The sequence below is a fragment of the Melopsittacus undulatus genome, chromosome 8 (assembly GCF_012275295.1).
Source record: "Melopsittacus undulatus isolate bMelUnd1 chromosome 8, bMelUnd1.mat.Z, whole genome shotgun sequence".
Classification (NCBI taxonomy): Eukaryota; Metazoa; Chordata; class Aves; order Psittaciformes; family Psittaculidae; genus Melopsittacus; species Melopsittacus undulatus.
In genome coordinates, this window is record NC_047534.1 from 17982023 (window position 1) to 17991544 (window position 9522).

The window sequence follows — 9522 nt, forward strand, 5'->3', positions numbered from 1 at the left end:
TACAATGGGAAAAGCTTCTTGGATCTGGAAGCTGGGAGTGAAGGATGTTATGCTGGGTAATGCCAGATGTGGGGCATGGTTGCTCTCAGAGGGCCTGACCAAGTCAGCCACGTCAGCCACCCTTTCAGTGGAAGGGTGGGCAGGCATTGGAACAGGCTGCCCAGGTGGAGTCACTGTCCCTGGAAGTAACAAGTCATGTAGATGAGGTCCTCAGTGACTTGGTTTAGTGGTGGCCTTGGCAGTGCTGTGGGAACAGTTGGACTTAATGATCTTAAAGGTCTTTTCCAACCTGGCGGATTCTGTGATTCTGATTCTATGAGCCTTGTTACCACATGGTCTAAGGACCACGAACATGATCCTTAGAAACCAGTTATCTTGCCATGCTGGAGAGCAGAGAACAAAGTGACCAGCCAAGCTCACTGGCCACCCCGCCTTAGTTGAGATCTGAACCTTTTCCCCCAGAGAAGTCTGTAAAGCCGCTACAAAAAGCCAGGGCTTTGGAGCCAGTGCTGCCAGAGCTGTGAGAGGTCCACAGTGAGAACCCTGGAGCTCCCAGAATGGTGATCCCACCCACTGAGCAGCAGCATATCCAGTGCATGCCACATCGCAACTCCTCTGTTCCAGCACTGGCTGCTTTGGGGATGTAGCAGGGGCCAAAGCTGAGCAGCAGAAATGCTGCAGAGGGAAGTAAAAGCTGCACTTCTGGATGTCAGGGAAGGACAGCTTTGGAAACCAGGCTCTGAGTCTGGAGTGGGAAAAGAGAACAATGGTACTGGAGAACTCCTTGTCACAGATGCTAGCTCACTCTGCGGGATCACGTACAGGTGTTGAAGTCCATAGGCTTCTTGGAAGGTTGTGCAAGAGCCATCAGATCTCCTCTGAGGCTGGCTGTGTCCTCAGGCATTGTCTGGTCTGCTTCCATTCCATTTACTGCCAAAAGACACTTTAACTCCAGGAGATGGTACTAACAAAGGACTGGGCCTCCAGCCTTGGCTCAGTTTATCTACTTTATTGGGAAAGGGACCATATTTCATCCTGGAGCTGAGATTAAGCACTGAACTGGACTTGGTGTTCCACTCTATTTTAGGAAAGAGCCAACTTTTGCCTCCTCCTTTTGCACCAGGATTGCAGCCAACAATCTCTCGGATACCTCTTTGAGGCAGAGAAGGCAGTGTGCAGGTCAACGCGTAGCAGTGAAGCTGGACTTTGCCACTAATAATGAAGGATGTCGGTGATGGTTTGTGTAGCATGGTGGTACCCAACGGAGCCCTCCGGGAAGGAGGTGCCTTCAGCCCGGGCAGCGCTGCTGTGCTGCTCTGTGGAACCAGGCACACGGCGCTCTGCCCCTTCCTGCCAGACGTTGCCCTGGAGGTGCTCCCAGCAGGGCACCGGTCACCCCACAGCGTGCAGAGGCCCGGGGTGGCGCTGGGGGGCTGCTGGGCAGCACTGGAGAGACGCTGACACTCGGCTCTCCGGGCTCCAGAGAGGCCGGGACCCGCGGACAGGGTGTTGGTGCGGACAGTGCTGCCGGGGAGCCTTCCCCCACCCCTGGGGCTCTCCGGGGACAGGCACAGGGAAGAGGGCGGCCCCTGCCCGGGGGCTGCTGTCCGCGGCCTGCTCCAGCTCCGGGCCGTGCGCGCACCCCGCGGGCTCCCGTCTCCTGGGCGCCGGTGCCGCTCGGGCAGCGCAGGGGCCACCAGGGGCCGCCGCGGGCGCCGCTCAGCCGGGAAGAGGGCGCCACCTGGCGGCTCGCCGGGGCCGGGCCCCGCCGCACATCTCCGGCTCGGGTCTCACCTCGGCGGGCGCTCGCAGAGCTGCTGCTCCGCTCCGCCCGCCTCATCGGGCCCGCAGACACCCCACCGGGGATCCCGCCCCGCCGCTCCCCGCTGCCCGCCCCACAGGGACTGTGCCAGTGCCCGGCCTCTCCCGTGTCACCGTGGACAGGGACCCCTGAGGAGCCCGCGGAGGGGGGCCTGGCAGAGCCCCTGCAGCATTCCCTGGGCTCAGGGCCCCGGGGAGCAGCGGCCTGGGGCCCGCTGTGCCGGAGGGAGCGGAGCCTTTGTCCAGGTCGGGCTGAGGAACAATGTGGTGGTGTAGGTACTCCCTCAGCTTGTGTTGGGTGACACATGTTGGACAAGCAGCTCTGTCACAAACACACAGTTTGTGTACACTTCTGGTGTGCCCAACACAAGAGGGACGTGGAGCTGTTGGAGAGAGTCTAGAGGAGGCCATGGAGATGCTGCGAGGGCTGGAGCAGCTCTGCTCTGGAGCCAGGCTGAGAGAGCTGGGCTTGTTCAGCCTGGACAAGAGAAGGTTCCTTAAGGGGAGACCTTAGAGCAGCTCCGGTGCCTGAAGGGGCTACAAGGATGTTGGAGAAGGATATTTCATCAAGGAGCGCAGGGACAAGGGATAATGGGTTCAAACATAAACAGGGCAGATTTAGGTTGGATATTAGGCAGAAGTTCTTCCCTGTGAGGGTGCTGAGGCGCTGGCACAGGGTGCCCAGAGAAGCTGTGGCTGCCCCATCCCTGGCAGTGTTCAAGGCCAGGTTGGACGTAAGCCACCTGGAGCAACCTGGTCTGGTGGAAGGTGTCCTTGCCTGTGGCAGGAGTTGGAACTGGATGAGCTTTAAGGTCCTTTGCAACCCAAACCATTCCATGATACTATGATTCTAATTCCAGCTGTCTATCAGCCACCACCGACCTCCCATGGGATGTCCCATGAAGCCACCCCAGAGGTGCATGAGCCTCCTTCCCTCTGCAGCAGCAGTAGCAGCCACTGCTGAGCGAAGAGACCCCAGAAGTTCAAAACCCTACACAGCTTTTGTCTGAGCTGAGGTAAATATGTTCTACATGAGGAACTTCAGCATGCCTTGCATATAAATGCTTCCCATGGTGACTGACAAAGCAACCCTCCATCCTCCCAGAGGGAGTGGTGAAAGAGGCACCACCAAAGATACCCTGCTTAGAAGAAAGAAGATATCCTCCATGAATGCTCTGAGTGAAGTGGGATTCATCTAACCCCTCCATCTCTGTTGCCTACGCGCCGAGTGTCTGCACACAGTTGTTGTCCTGGTCCTGGTCCAGCCCTGTTGTCCAGCTCAGTTACTTCAATAAGTTTTCAAATTGCTTAACAAATACCACACAAATGTTTAAACCCTGAGAATTTGTACTCTGGGCTCAAAATGTGATTTATCTTCATCTATGCCTGCAAGATTTATCAGCCCCAATTAAGGGAATGGCTACACTCTTTAAAGTGTGGTTCTAGTCAGAAAAACCAACTGGAGTCCTGTCTCAGTGAGCAGGACACATGGCCAAACCAGAAGGGAAAAACTGAGAAACGTTTTTCTAAAACAATCCTTGTGTTTTTTGGTCAAAATTTTTGAAGCGTGGCTGAATTTAGAAACATTTGATCAGCTCAGTAGCGAGCCAGGAGCCAGGAAAGGAATGGTGAAAATTCAGTCAGGTTTTTTCCTCTGTTCTTCATCAGAATTTAATATTTTTATGCCATTTTTCATCCAAAAGTGCTGGCAAGCACTGCATGGCACATCTGTCTGCTAAAGGCCATCTGCAAACCTCCACCCCGTTGTTACACGGGCGAGAGATGTCTCTGTTGGTGCATACACACAAGAAAATAAAAGCATGTGTTGGTGCACTCTGGGCAAGCCTGCTAAAGCCTGGGACATGAGGCTTTAATCCTGGCCACAGAGGAGCGCACTGGTAATATATGGCAGTAATTCCTACTAACAAACCCTGCAGACTTGTGGTTCTGTTCATTGCTACCAGACTTCTTCCTTTCTTCTTGCTTCCTTTTTCCTCAAGAGGACATGAAGCTGTTGGAACAAGTCCAGAGGAGGCCACGAGGATGATCAGGGGACTGGAGCATCTCCTGTATAAAGGCAGGCTGAGAAAATGTGGGCTGTTCAGCCTGGAGAAGAGAAGCTCCATGGAGACCTCATAGCAGCCTTCCAGTATCTGAAGGGGGCCTATAAGGATGTTGGAGAGGGATTCTTCATCAGGGACTGTAGCGATAGGACAAGGGGTAATGGTTTTAAACTGAAACAGGGGAAATTCAGGTTAGATATAAGGAAGAAGTTCTTCCCTGTGAGGGTGCTGAGGCGCTGGCACAGGGTGCCCAGAGAAGCTGTGGCTGCCCCATCCCTGGCAGTGTTCAAGGCCAGGTTGGATGGGGCTTGGAGCAACCTGGTCTGGTGGAAGGTGTCCCTGCCCATGGCAGGGCGTTGGAACTGGATGAGCTTTATGGTCCCTTCCAACTCAAACCATTCTATGATTCTAAGATTCTTGCTGTGACAATGAGCTCCCAAGGTGGGAGGCTGGCTCTGCTGTGCCCTGAGAGCCATTGGAGCAAGGCAGGGAAATCCCAACACCGTGGGCAGTTTCAGAGCATATGGAGTTCGTTCTCCTTTCAAAAGCTTTTGAAGTGGATCTCCAAGGTGAAGGCTGTGTTGGCAATGACCGGTAAAAGAAAACCCACCCAACCTCTAGCAGGGTGAAACCTCAAACCAGGCACAGAAGATCAAGAAATACAAGAAGATAGGGGATGGGTCATTGAAGAACTGTCACTAGAATCTAGAGAGACTAGCTTTGGAGCCAGATGACATTAAGCCATACTGTTAAACATACCTCATCTGGAGGTGGGGAGGCATGGCAAATGCATGTGGAAAACCACACCAGAAGGGAACAGCCCCAGAAACTGAATTTGCTATTGGCAGGAAATTTTTTCAGGTAAGACTTACTTTGAAACTATATTGTTTGTCTACCTGTGCAATTACCCATCAAATGAAGTTGTAGGGGAAAAAAAATGAATTCTAGAGGTTTCCTTCAGACAGCATGAAAGCCTTTTGATCCAGCTTGAGCCTCCAGACTCCATACATTCCGACTGCAGTGCTGGTGTGGTTGCAGTGTCACAAGGCAAAAAGGAAACAAAAAGTCCTTTCAGGATAGTAGGTGTGATCCTTTCCCAGTAAGTGCAAGGAGAATGTTTTATTCCTCATCAACTTGCCTGGATCAGGATGTCCTTCTTGCCCTAAGAAAATCCTTTGTAATTAAGCCTTTTTTCTGCAATATGTCAGGGCGCGTAACAGAAAGGATTTTCCTGCCTGGAAGTAGTGTGATCTTAGACATTTCTAGATATAGCTCAGGCTGGAGGTACAAACAGAAATTGGACCTTTTATGCCCACCATCTTTGAAGCTGGAAAGGTCCCGTTTTCTATCTCGGCAACAAAGAGCACGTATAAATAAGTCTTGATTTAGAAGGTCTGAAATGACTCTCATTATCTTCTCTGGCTGCCTGTCTCATCCAGCCAGTCTCACCTCATCCCACAGGCAGAGGCAGCTAGATCCCATCTGTGCTGCCATCCTGGCCATCCTGTAGCTGAGATCACTGAGGCCAAGATATCCTGAGGTGGGGGCTTGAGGGGCACTGTCCCCTGTTAGCACCCCTGTCACATAGCACAGCTACACAGCATCATAGGCTCTCTCACCCAAGAAGGCACATAGGGGTGGGATGAAGCCCTTTTCTGAGGCTGAGCCAGATTCTAGATGAGAGAGGAACTCAGGAGATGCCCTTGTTTCCCCTACCAGCAATGTGTTCTGCAGCCAGAGACTGAAAGCAACCCCATCCTGCTCTGTGGTCCCCTTGTGTCACCACTGACACCTGCCACCAGCTCTGCTATACTCATCCCCTTGGCTGCATCATGGAGGATGCTGAGCCACTGCCATCCTGCTGTCACTGTCTCTCACACAGCCTGGCACACAAACAGCCAAAGGCTGAGGAGATGCGCAATGACTAGTCAACCTTGCCATTGTCTTTCTCAACACTTTTAACTAAGAAGAGATGATAAGCCACCAGCTGGCAGGTGGCTGCCACTGAGTGGAGCCTTGCACAATGCTTCTGACAGTTGGAGCACAGAAGGCAATATGCTCTCCACCAGAGAACATCAGTTGGTGATGTGTGGTACATTTTCTCAGATGGGGAATGGATGTGGGATGCTCCTGATGCTGCCAGCACCTCTGAGACAGCAGGTAAAATAAATGCAAGGTCCTGCTACCTGTTATCTCAAGATCTGTCCTCTGCAGGTGGACATGTCTAGGGAGATGTGATTGATTTAAGTCACACTAACAAATGTGGTTTTATCCTTACAGGATGTATCAGCTTGGCTACTGCTTGACTTGCTCTAGGAATCACACTTCAGACACCCTGTGCCTTCAGTCAGCAATCTAAGATCTGCAGTGAAGGCTGTGCAGGCACCTCCCCAGGACTCCCTGGGTTTCTCCTAGGGCTGTCCCTAGAGTGGCTCTTTACCCTTGGCTTTGTTTGGCATCCCCAGGCCTTTCCTATAACAGCAGCTACTGGAAGTGTGAATTTCCATGCCTGAGGACTGCTCACTGAAGCATGTGTAGTCCAAGAGCAGTGGAGAAAAGCACCAGGTCCCATCCCTTGCCATAGCTGCAAAGCCTTCCTCATTCTCATTGCAGAGTCTCACTATGGGAATCTGCAGCTCTCCCATGCCTCCTGGTTAGGAGTAGAGCTGTGGGGCTGTGAGGTTCCCTTGGTTTTCACCTGCATGCGCATGGGCAGATTTTGCTCCTATCTGTGCTAGTTCTGCTTTTGGACAGGCCAAGGGGCTGTCTGATGAGCTGTTTGAGTGTTTGAGTCCAGAGCCTGGTCCAGGGCTACAGCTGTCCCAGGTCTGAGCTGCTTTGGAGACATCTGCCATCCAGGGTTGTGAAGAGGTTCCCAGGCCTGCTCAGAAGAAAACCGTCACTGCCTGCTTGGCACCGGAGCTTGGATAGGAATTCTCTTGTTTTTCATGAGCAGGCTGAGCGGTCAGCACATACCATGAGCGACAGTCACAGGAGCAATAAATAGCCTACCCAGACCAGAAGGAGACAACCTGTTCAGACTGGACCACTCATTCCCTGTGCTGGACAGAATAACTACTGCTCTGCATCAAGGTCTCGTGCTGAGGAGAGAAAGCCTCTGGCCTGGCCCAGCCTGCACCTAGCGGGTTCTCCAAGAGCAGCCATGGTTACTGCTTCAAATGGCACGTCCCAAGGATGTGGTAGGCAGCCATCAGGATTGTCTTTGTTCCAGTAACATGTTCCATGGACCATTAACATGGAACTTGTTCCATGCTTCACTCCTGCTCCTGAAGATGTGCCAAGAGGCAGATGCCATTGCTGCAGGCTGGCTGTGGACTTCTGCTCCAGGGCTGGTTCCCATTTGGGAGTGCACCCAACCATACTTCTCCATTGCAGTGAAAGTCCCAGCTTTGCTCATTCTCCAGAAAAAGGAGCACTTTGAAAATGTTAAGGTTCCGTAACTCATACCAGGAAAACCTTGTGTTCCCCAATAAGGTTTCTTTGTGGTCTTACACCACCCCTAAGACTGTGGAGGAGAGGTCCCAGATAGCCAGTGCCAGCCTATCACTTCGTGTTTCCCCTTCTCCCCTTTAAAGTCTACAACAGAAGCAGGCATGAAAAGCATTCCTGCAGCTACAAGCCAGTGTTTCCTCCCAGTCACCTCTTGCTGAGCATCAAATCTGGGATAGCCAGGGGTTGTAAAGTCCTCTGAACCTGAAAAGTGCTAACCAAGAGAATAAAGCACAACAAGAGTGTTATTAATAAATGCCAGCTGCTGTTATATAACTCCTAATCATGAGCTGCGTCTTTAGGCCCCCATTGTTCCATTGTCAGGCCCCATTATCTGGGAACTCTTACCCACGGACCACAAGAAATAGCCTGGGCTCTGCGGGTTTGCAAACTTTGTTGTTGGAAAGCTTTTCATGCAATTGTTTTTGCTTTGTGCTGTTGCCGTCCTTATTGTACAGATGTGGGTGTGTATCGCAGCCCACACCCTCTGTCTTTTGCCTCAGGATAACTTTGAAAATGAGCTGATCCATCTCAGTAAGTGTTTTCCCTAAGAATTTGCCTTAAAAACAACAACAAACAAAAAAAAAAAAACAACCCTCATTTTCCTGAAATGAAGCTTGTGCTGGGGAAAGATGCTGGCCTGCAATCCCAGCAGAATAAAGACTGCACTTTATCCTCAGAAGAGACTCCCCGCAGGACTGTCAGTGCCTTAGCCCAGGCCTGGAGGAAGAATGGAGTCTGGGGTAACCAGGTCTCTGGGACTCATCTGGCGCAGGGCATCTCTGTGGTTGCAGGGCTGGGCTATCAGTCCTCCCCTGCCAGCTTACAAGCTTTCAGCAGTCCCGCTTCAAGTGCATCTTCATAGAATCCCAGACTGGTTTGGGTTGGAAGGACCTTAAAACTCATCCAGTTCTACCCCCCTGCCACAGGCAGGGACACCTTCCACCGGACCAGGTTGCTCCAAGCCCCATCCAACCTGGCCTTGAACACTGCCAGGGATGGGGCAGCCACAGCTTCTCTGGGCACCCTGTGCCAGCGCCTCAGCACCCTCACAGGGAAGAACTTCTGCCTAAGAGCTCATCTCAGTCTCCCCTCTGTCAGGTTAAAGCCATTCCCCCTTGGCCTGATGAACACCTCAAGGAAAGCTTCTTCATGGCATTTCTACCTGGAAATCAACATGAAGCTTATCTGGCACCAGTGCAAAATTGTGAGTTTCAGCTCTACTTAGAAGCTAATCATACAGTCAAAGAATCACAGAACAGTTTGGGTTGGAACCTTTGGACCTTAAAGCTCAACCAGTTCCAACCCCCTGCTGAACTTTCACTAGATCAGGTTGCTGTGCAAAAAGAGGAGAGTGTAGTTCTTTGCGGCACCTTCATGCTGGCCAGTGTAAAATACACCAGCATGGGAAGCTCTGCATGCTGGGTTATGACTGTTAGGTTGGTTGGGTCATGGCTGTTCACGTTGGTTGGGTCATGGCTGTTCAGGTTAGAGGTGCAGTCATTTCCTGGGGCTCAGAACTGACCACACAAAAAAAAAATGGGTTTCTGGTCAAAATTAAAAATTTGATTGAACTTTGCCTAGGTTTGGAAGAGAAATTATAAATCAAAACCCAGAAATGCCAGGCTGTGGTGTTCAGTTCCTGAGGCCTGTATTTTCTCTACTAACAATATGTTTTAAACATCATTGTGTTTTTCTTCCTTTCACTGGAAAACCTGAAATGACACGGGAAGCTAAAAATATAACAGTACCCAACCAAGTCATTGGTGCTTTTCAGTCAGCTTCAATGCAAACTTCAATGTTGGTTGGGGCAGCATTTGTTATTTTTATGACCAGGCCCTATATTAGATTCATTAATATATCTGACCAAAATGGTCTAGGAAAGCCACCAACCCATTCCTGAATGGTTTTCCCTGAAGCTTACTCAGCGCTTCACATCTTCAGGTAGCAACAACCAGTAAGTGCAGTGATGCTCTTGGGATAGGGATGGAGATGAGGTACACCCACAGCAGTGCTGCAGTGTGACCATGGTGTGGTCCCCAAGCCTGGGGTTGCAGCCCTCAGGTCACCCTCCCTCATGCTCAGGAGAGAAGGGCTCTGAGATGCTGTTCCCCCAGGACCATCCTTG